We start from the raw sequence: 18,727 nt of genomic DNA, 5'->3' as shown, positions 1-18,727 counted from the left end.
AAATATTAAGGAATAACAAATCTGTTTTCCAAGTTCGTTTTACTGTGTTGACTCTGCTAAGTGAAAAGGGCTGCTTAAAGGGAGTGAATGGAATCAATCATAGCAGTTCAGGGAAAACAGGGCCCAGAGGAGGGGGGGGAATAACTTCAGAAATGCCAGTTTGCTCAAAAAAAAAGAGAAAAGGCCACTGAGGCAGGCAGACAGTGAAGAGGTCTGACACTAGGAATGGATTTCCAGCTGATTTTTAAAGGGAGGGATGGCTGAACAGCAGCTGAAGTTTCTGAGACACAGTTAAATCTGTTTCTGAGCTCAGTTAAATCCAGTCCCCAAAAAGGTTTAGGATGAGACTGAACTGAACAAGAGGGAGAGATTGGAAAACCTCCTCCCTGCTGTAATTAAGGAATATGTAAGGAAACAAATAATGACAAACTTGCTTGTTGATCACCTCTGTTCCAGGAACAGAAGAGCCCCAGAGTGAAGAGAAGCTAAAAAAGGAACATGTGCTGATGGCTCCCAGTATTTGGAGAGAGAGCAAATATCTGCCAATGACACACAAGGCTGTGCTTCTATGACAACATTACAATTTCCCAGATGTAATCCTGAGCTTTCTTCAGGTGATGAAGGACTAGTGGAAGATCAACAAATCCCTTAAGAGAGGGAGTAGGAGCCTCATTTTTCAGCAATAAAAGCAGAGGATGACAGAGGCTGGAGAAGCAGTTTGCTTCCCAGTGCAGGGACACAAATCAGTAACTTGCCTGATGCTCATCCTGCTCTGCTCATCCATAGCTGGGAGGGTCATTAGGGCACAGAGCTGCTCTTCAGCAGAGCTCAGGGTTACAGAAACAAGCTCTGCTCACATCATTGCTCTTTTTGCCTTTCTTTTCCTCTTCCAGGTTTGTCCTCACTTGTATTCAAAGAAGCTGTGGCTGCCCCTGGATCTCTGGAAGTGTCCAAGGCCAGGGCTTGGAGCAATCAGGGACAGCAGAAAAGTGTTGGGGTGGCACAGGATGGGATTTAAAGTCCCTTCCAGCCCAAACCCTTCCAGGTTTCTCTGATTCCCCCACCCAGGGTTGCTGGGCATGAACAACCAAGATGCCTCAGGGGACACCTGCACTGCCACAGGTATCAGACATGGAAGAGGAAGGGAAAACCCAACCCTTCCAAAACAGGCAGGGAAAGCAAAACTGATTTCCAAATATCAAGCAATATTTCCTGACATTTTCATTCCTCAAGGAAACATCAAAAGCTTTTTAGCCAAGAAGGTAACTAGAAAACCTCCCCCAGCTGAGAGCAGCACTGGACACCATTCCCAAAGGACACAGCAGGAAAGGTGCTGCCACAAGCTCAGATCTCAGCAGCTGCAAAAAGAACAAATGATGATCAAGGTGCTCAGATGGGCTCATCTCAGTTTTTAATCAAAGCTGATTAAGTGGTCACTCACTCTAAGATTTTTCCATTCCCCCTCAAGCCCAAAGCAAAGGGAGGCAGTGGTGGATCTCATCCCAGTCCCTGGTGAGGAGGGAAGTGCATGCACCATGGTCAGATTGATTCTTTTTAAAACCATCACTGACACACTTGGCAGCATTCAGAACTCTCATCTGGGAAGATGAAACTTGCTCCATTTGACGTGGGAGTCCCATAATGGAGCTGACACTGACAAACAAGGACACAAATCTTTGGCAAGTCACAACTCCCCCCAACCTCAGTGAGAACCAGGGCTATTAATTTCAATTTGGAGCATCAAACCCCTCAAGCCAAAAGCACCAGGCAGAGAAAAACCACATTTTGCTGTGTGCTCTGCGATTTATGACCTGGAATTTTAAGAGGAGAAGAGGAGTTCTTGTGCTGCATTTCATTTTTCTGCCTCTAAAACCCCTGCCAATAACAACAGAATGTCCCTAAGAACCAGCTCCCTTCCCAAAGGAACAGCACACAGTGGGACAGAGCCCAGCTCCTTCTCCCACAGCATTATTCCATGTGAAGGGCAAACAGGTTTAAGTGCTAAAGCAAACAGAGTCAGTTTTAACACACAGGTTGATGAAAGAGCTACACAGCTGCTCTTGAAGTCATTTCTTTGTAGTCTTCATTCCCACAGATAATTATGAGCTTAGAGGTTCCAAGATTTCAAATGATCATTTGTGCTTCCTTCAAGTATATATATAAATAAATAAAAAAATATTAAATCTCATATGCTTTTTAAGTCAAGATGAATGAATCCTCACAGAAATAACAGTAATGGTCACAGTTACCTGAGTGATGCTCAGATGTTCTTCTGGTTTTGCAAAAAGGTTGAACCTCAACCTGGCTAGAACCTGGAACTATTAAATTTATTAATTCATAGGGGTGATATTATTGCCTTGGAGACTACATAGGTACAAGCTTTGCTTTAAAAGTAGATTTGAGAAATATTGATTTTTAAGAGGATTTCACAAAGCACTGTTAGCAATAAAAGTAGCATTTGGGAGAACAAAGCTGCAAGTTTTAACTCTCCAAATGCTGTAAATGGAGAGAACCAGGGAATGCAGGAATTAATCTGGTTTTTCACATCCACCTTGAAATAAGAAATGACAGTGCATAGGCCAGCAGATCTCTCTGGAGTGACTGGTATTTAATAAATCATGGCAGTGTTTTAAAAAGAGATACAAAAACAAACCAAAAAAAGACACTAAGACCAAAACTATTTTAAGAATAGAGAGACTAAAAAAAACCCCAAAACCAAACAGAGCTACAAAAAAAGAGCTACAAAAGCAAGACCATAACATGAGACAGTTTGTGGAGGAAATGAACAGGTTTATCCTCTCCCCCAAATCTGGACAATACACTAGATTTTGCACAGCCATTGAAAGGGGAGAAGGAGTAGGGGGAAGAGAGTATCAGAATCCAAACAAGTCACAAGGCATCAACAATCCCTTGATGACAGCAGAGTAGTTTTTGTTGGCACAGCTCACGACAGCTGGAGGAATAATTGCAATGCTGAGCGAGGCTGCTGAGAATATTTTGCTTCAGAGACTCAGATGAAAGATGTTATCCACAAGCACTTTGCAAATGTTAATTAAACCCACACAGCCCCCTTTTTTTTTTTTTTTTGGCAGATCAAGAAGTATTTATCCCTATTTTGCAGAGAGGGGAATGAATATATCAGGCACTTTTAAGTTAAGGTTAAAGCTGTTATTTGTACTTAGGAAGTGCCCCACAGATAGAGCATTAAAAACACAAATTAACCTTCCCAGCCCAGCACAGCCAGGATGGAGCTGATCCCTCTCACTTCTCTCTGACTACTGTCCTAACAGAAACCTTGGCTCTGCAGAAAAACCAAACTCTGAGGTTAATATGGGCACTACAAACAAGTTTTAAAACAGCTTGGTGAGTTGGAAAAGAAAAAACTCAAACCAATTCTACTGCTGCTCCTTTGGTTTTCCCCTTCAGTGGTGAAAATCATGGAATACCCTGAGTTGGAAGGGATTCATAGGGATCATTGATCCACCCCCTGGCCCTGCACAGACACTCCAATAATCCCCAAAATCCCTGAGAGCATTGGCCAAACACTCCTGGAGCTCTGGCAGCTTTGGGGATGCCACCATTCCCTGGGGAGCTGTTCCAGTGCCCAAACACCCTCCAGAGAAGAACCTTTTTCTGATTTCCATCCCAAAGCTCTCCTAACACAGCTCCAGCCATTCCCTGGGTCCTGTCCCTGTCACTGGGAGCAGAAATTGGAGCAAGCTGCAGCCCCTGATGAGTTTCCCCTCAGCCTCCTCCAGGCTGGACAAGCCCAGTGATCTCAGCCCTTCCTTGTAGCTATTCCTACCATTCCAAACAAGCTTCCTATTCCATAAAACACCACTCTCCAGCAGTATAAAACACTAATAGTGTCAACTGAAGCCAGAACAGTGAGTTAAAGCAGGCAGAACCACTGAAACAAAAAGGAGCATCATTACAAAAAAAAAAAAAAATACAGAGTATTTGAGGCACCTACACTAGCAGGGCAGGAGTACCACTGTATCCTGGAAAAAAAGAGCTTTTCCTCAGAAGAAAACCACTCCATTATTTGCTAAATTGACATGGAACATTTGGTATTTAATAGGGGAAGGGTCAGTTTGTCAGATCTATAAAAGAGTAGCTGAGAACATCTGCAAAGGTCAGGAAGAAAATGCATAAACACACATGTGAACTAAAACACCAAAATACACAGTGGTGGCCAATGCCATGAAAATAAGCAAATTTGGAGCTCCTTCCTGTAAAAAAAAAAAACAAACAAAAAAGAAGCAACTGATTTAGGATATATTTCAGTTGGAAATACATTTAAGGATGCAGAAAAGGAAACCTAAGAGTAAGAGGAGCACTTTCCAAGACTTGCAGAAATGCTGTGGGACAGGGTCCCTCCTGCAGAGTCACACCCAAAGGCAGACACTGATTCCACCACAGTGTAACAATGGTTCTATAGATCTGGAATTTATATTTAATTTATTTTATAGTGTAACCCACAGGGCACAGCACACAATTCCCCACCCTGTGCCCATCAGGACACTGTCCAGAGCTGCATTCAGCTTTTCCTAGGCTAATCCTGTTCACACAGTACAATGGTACTACAGGCATTAAAATAATGTTTTAATGTAGTTTTTAGTTACCAAGTTAAAGTATTTTGGCTCCTAATTCCATCTGTGTCCTTGGCTTCTGGTTAAATTAAAACTGCACACAGTGAGGTAGATATTGAGACATTATTAAAGGTGCTCTGCATCTGCAGCAATTCCCACAGAAATGTATTTGCAGTCCACTTCATCTTGATGACAAGGCTGGAATTAGGGCAATTCCAGCTGGGAATTATTGCTGTGGTTTAACACAAACTGCAGTGCAAGGCAGCTGCACTGACCTTTCCTGGCTGCTGCTCTGGGGTTTTTCCCATGAACTTTGGAAAGGTTTGGACTGGTTCTGCTCCAGACTCCAGGGAGAGGTGTGAGGCTCAGCACTGGAGGCTGCAGGAGTCTCCAGGCAAGGGCCAGGGGCCAGGATTTGTTATTCCCTGCTTTCTGATAAAACACCCAGCACATTTTTGGCCTTCCCACATAAATCCATATTTGTACGGCTGCCAGTTTTTTATCCCTTCCCTTTTTGCTTTTTTGGTTGCTTGGTTTTAAACTTTGCCCAAGGTTACATTCAGCAAAGGCTGCTTCCTCAAAATACAGCATTAAACACACTATCACATTAACATCTGGAAATCACATTTAAATCCTTCTTGAAAGTGAATGTTTTGTAAAAAAAGCCCCAGCTGAGCAGAAAGCAGAGAATTTTTGCACCACATCCCTTTGCAGGTGAAGCATTTTGCACAAGGCCACCTTGCAGCTGTTGTCATGACCTTCTAGAGATCAATGTCCCCACCTGTGCTCAGCCTCTCCTGGGGGAGCCAACACCACACACAAAACAAGCATCACTCCATAGCCTGGAATTTGACACTGGGTATAAACAAGCTCAAAACCTTCTACATCAAGTACAACCTGCTGCAGTCACCCACTCTGAAATGGCTCAGAAAGAGCCCAGCAGCTGTTCAACTAATTCCCTTTTTTCCCACCCAAACTAATGTTTGGAATCTGCACATCTCTGACTAAAAGCCACTTTGTAACTCAGTCACTGCTTGTGGCCTTTTATCGTTTTCCTTTGGGGGATCAACACTTTCCATAAAGTTAAAGGTTGGGGTTTTTTTCAGCACCACGGCATCATCTGTATTTCTTATTTACAGAATCAGACATCATCTGTAATTAATATTTTCAGTAACCCCTCTGCTGGCCCTTCACCTCTGTTTGCACCCTGCAGCTGCTCAGGGATGCCTGACAGGGCCCCTTTTTGCAGCTCCCATGTCCAGCAAATGTTCCAGACAAACAGGAGACCATTCCAGATTATCCCTCACAAGATTTAATGACTCTGGAAAGATCCCCAGGGAAGGATGTTTACTGCCAATGAGCTCCATTAAGTATCCAACAACATCCAGCAAAAAAAAAAAAAACAGCTAAACATTGGGGTTTTAATTATTTTTCAAGCTGGCTGTAGCACATACAACATGACAGAGTGTGTGCCATACAAATGGCCTGCCCACAATTCTCTGCATTTTTTTGGGGACTGTCAGCAAAGGAGGAACTTTACTCAGGATTACCAAGCAGGAGGAAAACACTGACTTTTGCCCCACAAAGGCAACAGGGAGAGAGAATGAATGAAGGGAACACCTTTCAGACAGTGAAAGGATGTGAGTTTGCACTGTTACCCAGCTGATCTCATGGCCTGGTGCTGCTGAAAAGAGAGATCTCCTCCCCAGCTTCCAAGCCTGAATCAGGGAGTTAGGCTGGAAGGAAACTGGATCTGTATCAGTGCAAAAAGATCAGGCTGGGAGCAAAACCTTTCCTTCCAATGCCAGCTTGCCATGAGATCAGTTCAGCTACAATGCACAGCCACACTCTAAATTTAGAGAGCTTGCTAACTCTAAAGTTCTATCCCACGTCCATTATTCCTCTCCCAACACAAGAATGAGCCTTGCTATTTTAAATGCTTTTATACCAGCCTTGTGCTCTCCACTCTACAGGAGCACACATCAATTGTGGATAAAGTGGTTCAACTTTGGAATGTAGACAAAAAGTGAGACAAGGCTAATGGTGGTGAAAGACAGGTTGCCAGGGGATGGAAATGATCAGAGATTTAAGAGGAAAAGGGGGGAAAAAAAAACCCTATAGATAATTTACCTGTGCTTGGGTCACTGCTCATTAGTGCTCTGAAGAGAATCACTTCACAAGTTATAAATTAGGCTGCTCTTGGCTTACTCCCTTATTATCCAGCTCAGGCAGCAGCCAGGAGCCTTTCACACACACGGGATAATGGGAACACTTACTCTGAATAAAGTGAACAGAGGCAAAGGAAAAAACAGGGGCCTTCATTTGGGCAGGAAAAACTGTCAGGAGACCCAGCAGTTTAACCAGTCACTTCTCTGTCACTCTGCATTTCCTCCTGTTCCAGAGAAGGGAAAACTGCTCTGAAAACAAATTCAGGCCGTGCAGAAGTTGTTTTCTCCTGTTGATATTTCCATCTACTCCCTGCTGATTTGGGATTTCCAACAGACTTTTTAAAAGCTTTCCTATTCAGGCTGAGCTCCACTCTAAGAAGTTTCTGGAGAGATTGTTCAAGGCAGACATCTAAAAAACTTTTAATTTTGGTTATTAGGCAAAGCTCACTGTTCAACAGCACATAGTGAATTTCTGACTCAATTTCTTTATCCTTTTGTAATCGTGGCTTGAAGAAAATGCAGCTGTAATACTTCTTTAAACATTCATGATTTTTTAAATGTATAAAAATAAAATCCAGCACATTGTAATATACCAGTGATACCAATCAGAGCTGGCAAGTACAAGATCACTCTTTTCCCACACACCTTCTAATCTCCTGCTTATATCTCTGATCAAATAAACTCATTATTTAAAAGTGCTCTGGTCTAAAGGTTAACAAAATCCACAACTCTGGAACAACAAAAGCCAACTTTGCCCAGAAAGGCTGAGACAGCCAATTCAGCCCAAAACTTTTGGCAGTTTTCCCTCCTTAAAGGATGAGCTGTGCAGCTGCAGCCCTGCCACCAGCAGCAGCCTGACACTTGGCCTTGCTCTCAGGATTCCATCTCAGAGGCAAAAGCACATGGAAACAAAGACACACTTGGCCAGTGAACCCAAGAGGATCTGTATAAATTAGCTCCCTGGAGACCTGACAAAGGCTCCTTTCCCTCCTCAAAGGCATCAGCTCTGTGATGCCTCACGGTGAGCACTCCAGATGGAATTCAAAGGACTCTAAATCTGTCCACAGGGAAAGGCAGCAGCTGGATCAGCAGGATGAAGCAGAGAGTTCAGCAGCCCCACACAGGAGATGGGAGGGAAAAGGGAAGAAGTAAATCCTCCTTTCCTTAGGGGCAGTTTCAGTGCACTGCAATCCCCTTTTACCTCTCCCAGGTTAAATCTCTCCCCTAAAAATGCTTTCACTGGGTACAGAGGGCTGTAATGGCTCTGATCTCATTGCACACCCAGCCCCACTTCCCCCTCTCTTTACAACAGTGTAGATAGCAATATGCAAAACAACAATCTGACTCTTCATAAATGAGTATCAGAGATTCAAGTCCCACTTTTCTAGGGAATGGTCACAGCCCCAGGGCTGCCAGAGCTCCAGAAACATTTGGACAGCACTCTCAGGGATGCACAGAGTGAGATTGCTGGGCTGTCTGTGCAGGGGTACAATTTTATTTTTTTTTTTTTTTTTTAGTTGAAGCCTGCCTCAGAGGCAGAAGTGAAACCTGTTCTGGCCAGGAGCCTCCCTGGCAAGATAAAGCTGCCCCCCTTGCTCACCACTCTGGACCAAGAAGAATTCCTCTTCCAAAATTTTAAGCATCATCTTCACAGCAAGATGCCTGTGACTTCCACACCAGCCTTTCTGCTGCCTGTGGGAGGCACAGATCTTGGCTTGCTTTTAGCTCCTGAGTCACTTGGGAGCTGGGAACAGAAGGAATAAGTATCCTTCAGTCATCAGCATCACCAGCTAAAAACACCCAGAGAGCAGCAGGTCTGAGAGCCACAGAGTGCAGGAAGCACGTGACAAAAACATCTCCAGCAGTGAAAAATTTTAACAACCTTGTTATTAATGCTGAACAAACAACAACACTGATTCCCACTCTTCCTTTGATTTGCAACAGGAGGAGGAAGAAATAAAGTTGTTCAAACAAGAACAGCTGTTACATCAATGCTGTATAATGGAGTTTTCAGCATCCTGTTCTCAGGAGAGCTGTTGCTGTTTGAAGAAGAGTTCTGTCTTTTCAAGAGGACTTCAGAACCTCAAACACCAACCTGCAGCTAGATTTTCTCCCTAATCAGAAGTCAATTATCCTGCTGAGTGATGACAGAACAATTCACAAAGTAAATCTCTCTCTTGTAAATCCTTCTCTTATTGGGGTGCTCTGTGATGGAGCTGCACTGGGAACTTCCTCACACAAAAGCAAGGAGGATTTCACTGGTGCTTCCCACAATTATTCCCTCTGAACTGGCAGGTGAACCCTCAGTGTAGTAAAAGCTTCACCTGACAACATGAGCTAATGCCCTTTTATCCACAGCAGAAGCTCCCAAGTCTTTATCAAGTTTGAAGAGATCTAGAGTTCACTCACAGAATCAAACTTGTGATACTGCCATTGTTTCTCACTCCTGGAGGATCCTTTTAATAATTTTAATCATTGCTAATAATTTTAACCACTTTGAAATAGCTTTATTATACTAAATAATTACTGTAACATTATCATATCACAAAGAAGTTTTTATCTGTTCTCTTTTATTTGTTCATTGCTGGATTCTCATCCCAGCACTGTTCCCTTCCCAGGTGTCTGAGGTCAGATAAACTGAAATTATTTCCAGAGAGGACTTTCAGTATCTGCTGTTGGATAAATGAAACCACAAGCTCTTAGAATTGGAAAGGACCTCAAAGCTCACCCCCATAGTGGCTGGGTTTTGTTATTTAACAATGAACAAAACAGCAAGGCAGAGAGAGAAGCAGGGAATTATTAAGATTGGAAAATCATGAAAATCCAACCATCAACCCAGCACCACCACACCAGGTCCTCAAGTGCCACATCCACACATTTTTTAACATTTTCAGGGATGGTGATTCCACCACTGCCCTGGGCAGCCCATTCCAATGCTGGACCACCCTTTTCATGAATAAATTTTTCCTAATATCCAACCTTAACCTCCCCTGGTACAGCTTGAGGCTGTTTCCTTTTATGTTGTCACTTTACCTAGGAGAAGATCTGACCTCCACCTCCCTACAACCTGCTGTCAGGGAGTTCTGTGGAGCAAGAAGAGAGCTGGAGAATTGCAGCCCTGCACTAACACACCATGGAGGATCTCAGCAACCTGATGGCTTTGACCTCACTTGAGCTCTTTCCCTCTAACCCTCTGTGTGATCCAAGAAGAGCTGGGAGCAGAAATGAAATAAAACACACAGACAGTGAGTTATTCTCCCCAAATCCAAAGCAGCTCCTGGGAAGGGAGGAGAACAGGAGCCAGGCTGACATTCCAGGCTCAGCATGCAGGAGCACTCCAGCACATACTGCTGGCTTTGTGATGTGCCACAAAGGGAGCCTGTTCCAGCTCCCCCATTACACATTGTCCCACCCAGCTTCTGCTCCCAGTTTCAATGGCTGCATTAAATGGAAAAGTCCCCTAGCTGATGGCATGAGCTGGATTCTCCGTTTCCCCTGCATGGCTGGATCACCACAGGGATCCAAACCTTCCCTCACTCCAAGCTGATCCAGGAGCTTTCCCCTACATGGAGTCTCTCATCACCAGAGATTTGCTTGGGCAGAGCAAAATTCCACCACACAACTCAGCATTTTACAGGCCCTTGCCACACTGGCTGTATTATTCAGGCAATGTACTAAAAAAAGGCAAAATAGAAATAAATAGATGCAGTGTTCCAGTGCTGTCCAGGAAGAGCTGACCCTTCATTCAGGGAGATCAATAACTGCTGCATTTACACCCTCCAAGGCCAAAAATAATGCTGGAAGCACCAGGAGAAACAGCCAATTAAGCTGTTTTTCTCCCAAGCAGATTAAAAATTACTCTCAATTTATTACCTTACTAAGCTACAGCTGAAATTATTGTAGTAGGCTGGCTGTGGGCTGGCAGGCATACACAAGAGTAAAAGAAGAATGAGAAAGAACCATAAATATAAATTTATGTCTATATATATATAAATTTATGCATATCTAGATATAAATTTATGGAAAAAGAGAGAGAGATGGATAGAGGGATGGATATAGAGAAGAAATACTAAAAAACCTCCATCCTTCACCAACAAGCAGGGGTTGGGACACACCCTGGGGAGTGACAAAAAAAAAAAAATCAACCTACAGTTTCTGGATGTATTTCTCTCCCTCTCTCCTCCTCATGGTGTCCAGGACTGGTTGAGGCACTGGTGACACATCTTGGCAGGCCAGGTGAGGCTTTGGGGAGCTTTTGGTGTTTTATTGATAAAACTGATTGTGCTGCACAAACTGGCTGCTTCAGGAGAGCTGCTACAAGGACTTGGTCCTTTGGCTTCCCTGTGCAGAACAGGAGCACACACAGACCTGGAGCTCTTTGGGGTTAAAGGCAGGAAGGAAGCACTGGGGAAAGCAGCAGAAAGAAAAGCACAGTGGTGGAAATAACAGTGGAGGTGTGGAAGATAAACCTCAACATGGCAAGAACTGCTCTGGATGGTCCAGGGAGCTGTGATTGAGTGCTGAGGAAAACATCCAAGAGTTCTCAGCTGAAGAGAGGCCCAAGGTTCCCAGGCTGCCCACAGGGCAGGGCTTTAATCAGCCCTGGGGAGCCCTGACTCACCTTAGGGCAGCACAAAAGCCACAGATCTGAGTCAGGGCAGAGAGACAAAACCACAGACTTGTCAGCCCCAGGCAGATCAGGCTGCAGCCCTGGTGTTAACACTTTAATCACATCGTGTTCCACTTCTGCTTTTTGGAAGGCACTAATAAAATAAATTCCTTTTATGCAAAGCAGAGGAGATGTCCTTGCAGAACCAGAACCTCTATGATGACTCTGATTTATATTGATCTAAATATGACCAATTTTCTATTTTGATATCATTTCTTAATCAATGCACAGGGGGAGAGGGTTGAACACCCAGAGTGTTTCTTGTCCTCATTTAGAAGGTGCAGTAGGCACCAGCAGCCATTTAGTTTCACAAAATTGCTGCAGGATACAAAGATCCATCCCATATCCTGGCTGACAGCTTTAGCACAAAGCCACACAGCCCTGCCAGGGCTCCTTGTTAACAATGTATTGTTCTAGTGACTCAGTGCACTGGAATGCTATCAGGTTTATTCATAGCTTTTCTGATAGAATTTTTAGATTAGACACACAGATCTCTGCTTTTTAGAGAAAAAAAAAAAAAGATAATAAAAGGTTGTGGCTTATTTTTACATAGAGCATCAAAATCCCTGTGTTCTTTTCTATGGCTAAACATACAGAGAATTGCAGCAGCAAAAGGACAGGACCTCAGAAACCAAATGTTCTTTCAATCTTCTAGTAAGAACACTTAAGAGGAGAAAAAATGACCAAAAATTGGAAATAGTGAATCTAGTGAAGATGGTCAAAAACATGGAGCATCTCTGTAAGAACTACTGAATCAATTAGGACATTTTACTCTGGGAAAGAAGCCTCTGACAGGGCACACAGTAGGGATTTACAGAATTTGATACAATTGCAAATGCCAGTTCCCCAAACATGAATTTATTACAGTACACGAGCTGGCAGTAGGTGCAGTTACCAAAAGGAAGTGGTTCACCACACAAAGTGAAACTTTGAAATGCCTGGACAGAGGCTGAAAGAACAGAGGGGTTCAACCAAGAGCTGAATAAACTGATGGCAGATGAGGGCTGGAGACAGGTCAGATCTACAGCTCAGGTTTTTTGCCATATTCTGAGTTTTTAAGAAGCAGACTAAAGTCTCTGAGGAGAACAGCAGCAAGAAGAGCACAAACCCTCCTTGCCATACCCAAGTGCTCTCCCCCAGCCCCTTCTTCATTGCAGCAAAGACCAGAGGAGCCCCTGTGAAGCACAGGAAGCATCAGACCCATGCTCCTGTTCACATGGATGGTGCCACATCCTCACAGGAAGGGACCTGCACAATTTGCCTTTGCTGCCAAGCCAGGAAGCCTCAGGAGGTGTTGGAAAGATGAGTCTCCTGAAAGTATTTTTAGATTCCAGGCCCAACCCAGTTATTTAGTGTCATGGAGAGAGTCTTGCATAAGAATGGCTGGTTAAGGAGCCCCTTGAAACAGGTTATTTTCCCATTCTGCTCCATGGCAATCACAGACTGCTTCCAGCGTCTCCTCTATTCCAGCTCCCTGCCAACAACAGCCTTTCCCTCAGCTATCTCCCACTGACCTAAATTCACACTCCTTGCTTTAATCACAGCCTTCCACCCCTAAAAAGGACTCCAAACCTGAAATCCTTGTCTCCTACATTCATTCCTCCAGCCACCAAGCCCACTAAGCCAGAAGGGCTTCTGAAAGTCAATGCTGAACCTGCTGCACACCACAGCAGTGTAATAAATGTTGCACAGGTCAAAATGATGTCCTGGGGGAAACCTGTGCTGCCAGTGGCCTTGTGCAGACAGCACAGCTGTCAGCCTGAGACCTCCTCCTCCTCAAGATATGCAAAGGGAAGGAGAATTCAATGGTATTGACTGCTTGCAGCTCCTGAAGTCAGCAGATGTGGCTCAGAGCACACTCTGGGATCAGAGCTGTCGATGGCACAGCAGCACCATTGGTCGATTCTTGTGTTTCTTAGTGTGAATTTTCTTGGGTTTTTTAAGCTGAATGCCTCCTGGATTTTTCCTGATGGAAAATGGCCCCAAAATTTAATGAGTTTCCAGTGATTTCTGAGGAAAAATAACAGTGAAAATGGGCAGGCAGAATATCCGGAGGAAATGTGAGTTAATATGGCCCCAAACACCCAACATTACCTGAAAAATGGACAAAAAACTCCTGAAATCCATAAAACAACACTTAAACTCTGCCAAAATTCCAAGGATTGCTGGGAAAAGCATCAGGAAAAATCCAGGAGAAATTCAGCCAAAAAAAAACCCTGGAAAAATCCCTGAAAATTTGCACTAAGAAACACAAAAATCCTCCAGAAACTGCAGAAAAAATGGTCAGAAAAACCACCAATATCTCTACTAAAAAACCAAAAATGGCCCCAAAATTCAGTGAGATTCCAGGGATTTCTGAGGGAAAAACTGGAAAAATGAGTGGGCAAAATATCTGGAGGAAATGAGAGTTTAAATGGTCCAAAACCCCAAAAATCACACAAAAATAGTCCAAAAAAAATCATGAAATCCCTACAACAACACTTAAACTCTGCAAAACTTCCAAGGATTGCTAGGAAAAGCATCAGGCAAAATCCATTGTTTGTCCTCCCAGCTGCTACTCCCAATTTTGGTATTCACTGTTTGATTTTTCATAGGAGCTCTGCTCCAGCTGAGGGGAGTCCCTGCTGTGTTTGGCAGGGCACAAAGATTTCCTGGATCCACAACAAGAAATGCTGCAATACACAGGAATAGACACCTGAGCCCAGGACATCCTGAATGTACTGCTCAAATAGGGGAGAAATGAGGAAACCATAAATAAGTTTGCCCCTCTTTCCTTTCTTTGCAGAATTTCTCTGCCCTGCTCCCTGGATCTATCCACACCAAGGTGATGACACAACCCAATTTTTAAATGCATTATTTCATCCTTGACTTTGGTTAATGAGCACTTTCAGTTTCAAGATTCATCATCCCACATTATCCTTAGGGAATCACCTGCTAGGGCTGTCACAATAAACTCAATTGCTGCAGCTCCCACACTCACCTGAATTTTACAGCCCATACTAGAGCATCCTCCTGGCTTCCAGACACATGTATCAGGCAATTCTTTATTTCAGTCTGGCCACACCACATGGGCCAAGACGTAGCAATAAATCAGTATTTACTAGCTCAAGTATTTACTCCCTCACAGCAGCAAGTTCTAAGATGTTTGCAGATACCTCATAAAGCACAGGCTCATTATTACAGCCCATAAACATGCATGCAAGACATTTTAATGTGTAAAAATTCCCCATGAAATAAAGATTTTCTCCTCCACTTTCAGGGCCAACCTGCCATCCTTACCATGAACTGGACAATGCTTTCCAGTGTTTTTTTTTCCTGCTCTTTTCCACCCACCAGTCAAGCCAAGGCTCATTTGGCTGATTTCATAGCACTCCTTTATGAGTAACCCTGACATGTGCCATGGCAGGTCCCTCATCCACGCTCCTCACTCAGTTCCAACACCTCCAACAAGGCTGGAATAGCTCTGGGAGCATTTCCACTGCAGCACAGGGAGTCTCAGGTGACACCTTTAGTGTTGATTCCTCACAGCTCTGAGCAGGTACCAGATGGAACTGCAGCAGTTCTCTGCTCTGCCACTACTGGAAGTGGGATGAGGACACAATTTATCACTTCAGATAAAAGGAGCACACTTCTCCCAAAACAAGAGTTAAGCCAAGGAAACTTGTACTTTAAGGAAAACACTGTCCAAGTAGGCAGGCTTAATGCTGTGTCCCAATGGAAGCAAATTGAGGCTGACATCAGGCACTACAGAAAGTTTTATTCCTGAAAAATGAAGGTACTCACTGTACACAGTGATCAGCTGGCAAACTGGAATCTGTCCCTCTTCTGCAGCCAGCTCTCTACTCATCTGTCTGGAGCCTGTTAGAGAGAAAAAAGAGCTGTAAATAAAGACAAAGTGACCAAACTTTTTTTTTTTTTTTTTTTTTTTTTTTAATCAAGAAGTAGGCCAGCTAATCAATGCAAAGCAGACTTGCTCACCTCTCCAGCTCTGAGGTCAAGAACTCAAAGCACCTGCAAAGCTCTCAACAAAACCTCTCAAGCAAATGCTGTGATGCTTGAAAACAACTACAGCACAGGCTGCCTCTGGAGGCTGTCAGGTCAGACCTGATCCAGCCCAGGAAAAAAGCAAGGTATTTATACATGAGAGCAGCAACACCAGCTTCCCAAAGGCAGTTACTGCAGGGACAGTGAATCACAGCTCTTTGTGACATGCCCTGGTCCCCAAAGCACCATTACACATGCAGGGGAACAAATGTTTCTGCAGACACTGTGCTGAAGGGTTACTTGGGCTCTGATCTGGAGTGCACCAAAGAAGTTCCCTTGAATACATTTGTTGTTTCAAGACACTTTATCCCCTTAATGAGGCACCACTGAAGTTGTGCTTAAACCCATTTTGATTAAGGAAAAGATTATCCATAGAATTGCCAGGCATGCATGTTGGTATACATCACACACAGAGCAACTGTGCTTCAGGGAGACATTAAATCCCTGTTCAATTAATAGAGACACCTCTTAAAATGAGCATTAAATAATTCCCCACAATGGAGCAAGACAACTGGCTACTCCAGTAAATTGGAATAGAAATAACTTCCCATCTCTCCACCAACAAAATCCCAATCAAAGCTTGCCCTTAAAACAATAGGTCAGTATGGAGGGATGTGGGGCAGCAATGTTACTACCTCAGTGCTATTGTGAGCTTATATTAAAAGCTCTTCATCAAAAAATTAAATTAAATGGATGCCTTTCATGTTTATCAATAACAGAGCTAATGGTTTTTATGTAAATGCCATTACTCTCAGCCAGATCTGCAAGTGACTGGAGCCACATAGACCCATCTCCCCTTGCAAGAGACTCCCTTCAGGCAGCCAATCTAAATGCAAATTACAATCAAATGCAAAACCAAGAGTTTTCTGGATGATACTGAACACATAAAACTAGGGACAAAGCAGAGATATTTAAGAACAGCCCTTTTCTTCTGGAAAGAACCTCCTGATCTCACATTGCTTTTCTATCCTGAACATATATAAAAATTAAAGTATCATTTGGTTCTCATTTACAGTTATATTATTTACCAGCTTCCTCTCTTCTACTGCCTTCAGTGTGAAAAAAGAAAAAGAGGGGAATCTTCTTCTGGGAGAGAATCACCTTTCAGAGATGTTTCCCCCACTACAGGAGCATTCCATCAGCAAGGATATTAAATCAGAGTGATAATAAAGCCCCAGTTGAATTTGCCAAGAACAAACTGCACTTCCACATTTTCAGGAGGAAATTTCTTCTTGGAATGGAGCTGTTTTGCAAATGAAGGGAGAAGGTGTTACTACAGGATGGTTATTAAGAGGCACAGACACCAAACTGTTGTCAGCACAAGGAGCACCATGTTCCTGCAGCATAAAAAGCTTCTTGAAGAACTCTTAAATCCAACCCCTACCTGGAGCTCAGATCCAGCCAGGACTTTGTCAGCTCTGATTAAAACAAGGTCCTAATGGCAAACCTGAAAAGAACAAATCTTGGCAACTGTGCTGCTTAGCAAGGAGAAGGCACAGAGGAGAAGCTGAGATTCAAACAAAGGGTAAAAAGGTGATAACCCAACAATGGCAGAGTCTGAGTCCCCATGAGGAATTGCTGTAACTACCACAGGCAGCTCCACACCAAACCTCCATTCCCAAGAGGAGCACAGGTCCTTGGAAAGAGGCTGCTAATTAACAGTGAGGCTGAGAACACATTCATTACATGGGTGAGGAGCTGAGCACTTTGTGTGTGTGCTGCAGGAATACTCACAGAGCAGAACCTGGCTCATTAACATGAATGACTGCAAGACCACTGCTGGATTTTGGGATTTTTCCAGCAGGAAACCATGCAAAGGGGGAAACCAGAGGGACAACACAACCCAGCAGGTGCCTGGTTTGCTTCTCTGGGTATCTGGAATTAAATAATTTATCATTGTGCTCCTGTGTCTACAAGTGAATGTGCAGCCTGCAAACAAAGCCTTGATAAATCTGAAAGTTTGACTGCCTGTGGAAAGAGATCACCAAATTAAAAACCACAGCCCTGACAACCTCCTCTCAGAAACTTTGCTCATGGGCCAGCATTTCAGAAAACTCAACTTCATCTGTTCTGTCCCACAGGTCTGTTGGTCTGTACACAAAACCTTTGGCTTTCAGTCCTGGAGTTGCTAAGGCTCCCTTTTTCTCCTTCCATTAAGCTGGTGGGGCAAATTTTGGGTCTTTTCTAGCAAAACCAGACTGAGACCCCAATTTGGGCCTTACACTGACCATGCAGATCAACCCAATGAGCAGTAAGAAAAGGATGAGGCCCTTCCAAAACAAGTAGATCTTTTTATTTTTTTTTTTGCCTTTTTTTTCTGTCCCTGCCAGAACCACTCATGATTTCACACCCAGCCACAACCATGTGTGAGCAGAGTCTGATTTCACAGCCATGCTCTGACTTCAGCTGTCAAACCACAGCCTGCAGAGCTGAGCTGTTCCTGCAGCAAAGCCATTTCCTCCCCAAGCCCCCAAAATCAGAGACAGCCACACATCCCCAGCCTCCACCCATTTAGCCAGCAAAAGGAAGATTTTTGGTGGCAAAAAACTTCCAAGCATCACTTGAATTTTGTGATTTTGCAAAGGCAAGGAACAAAACTGGAATTATTTCCTTTCCTAACAGCTCTTGTTTTTTGCTGTGCAATTCACAACTGCACTAAACTTACTCAGCACTATAATTTTTCCTTCTCTTTTCTGTCATCACACAGCCCATGACTTCACTTGCTAAATCCCAGGGTTTTCCCTTTGCAAAGGTTCAGGTTTATGCACAGCAAAAAGACTCTTAAACAGTCTTTTCTTATTTCCTTTTGTCAGAGGCTTCAGGCTATGATGAATGTGTAGAAATGCAAAGCAGAAGTCTATACAAAAAGAAGCCAGTGTGTGAGGTGGTTTTGTCTTATAAAAAAAAAAAAGAAAGTAAGGATTGATTTATGCCTCATTAAAGAGCTCCAGTCTGCATTTTTATTAGATATATTTAGACACCAATGGCTTTAAAAAAAAAACAAAATTAAAAGCAGTTATATTCTTAACATATGGCCCTGGATCAGTCCATGGATATAAATGAAAGTGGGCACAGCAGATTCTCCAAACATAGGCATGGAAATCATTTTAATGGTGCACATGACCTATAAAATGTCAAGCAACACCAAACCACACAATGGTGTGACAGAATTCAGCTACTGCAGGGCTGTGTCTTGTCCCCAGTGCTGGCATCAGCACACATCCCTGTGAATATCACAGCTGCTGCAGGAGACT

At 43.5% G+C, this 18,727-nt stretch overlaps 1 long non-coding RNA gene across 2 annotated transcripts in view; it reads right to left on the bottom strand.

Moving 5' to 3' along the window:
* The window catches only part of LOC306798271, a 79,839-nt gene that overhangs the window by 43,878 nt on the left and 17,234 nt on the right, over positions 1-18,727 (bottom strand). For both annotated transcript variants that reach the window (XR_013773311.1, XR_013773312.1), the window contains exon 2: positions 15,213-15,287. This is a non-coding gene — a long non-coding RNA (uncharacterized lncRNA). The remainder of the gene's footprint in view (positions 1-15,212; positions 15,288-18,727) is intronic.

Source organism: Erithacus rubecula, assembly GCF_903797595.1.
Source record: "Erithacus rubecula genome assembly, chromosome: 2".
Classification (NCBI taxonomy): Eukaryota; Metazoa; Chordata; class Aves; order Passeriformes; family Muscicapidae; genus Erithacus; species Erithacus rubecula.
This window is presented reverse-complemented; position numbering and strand designations above follow the sequence as displayed.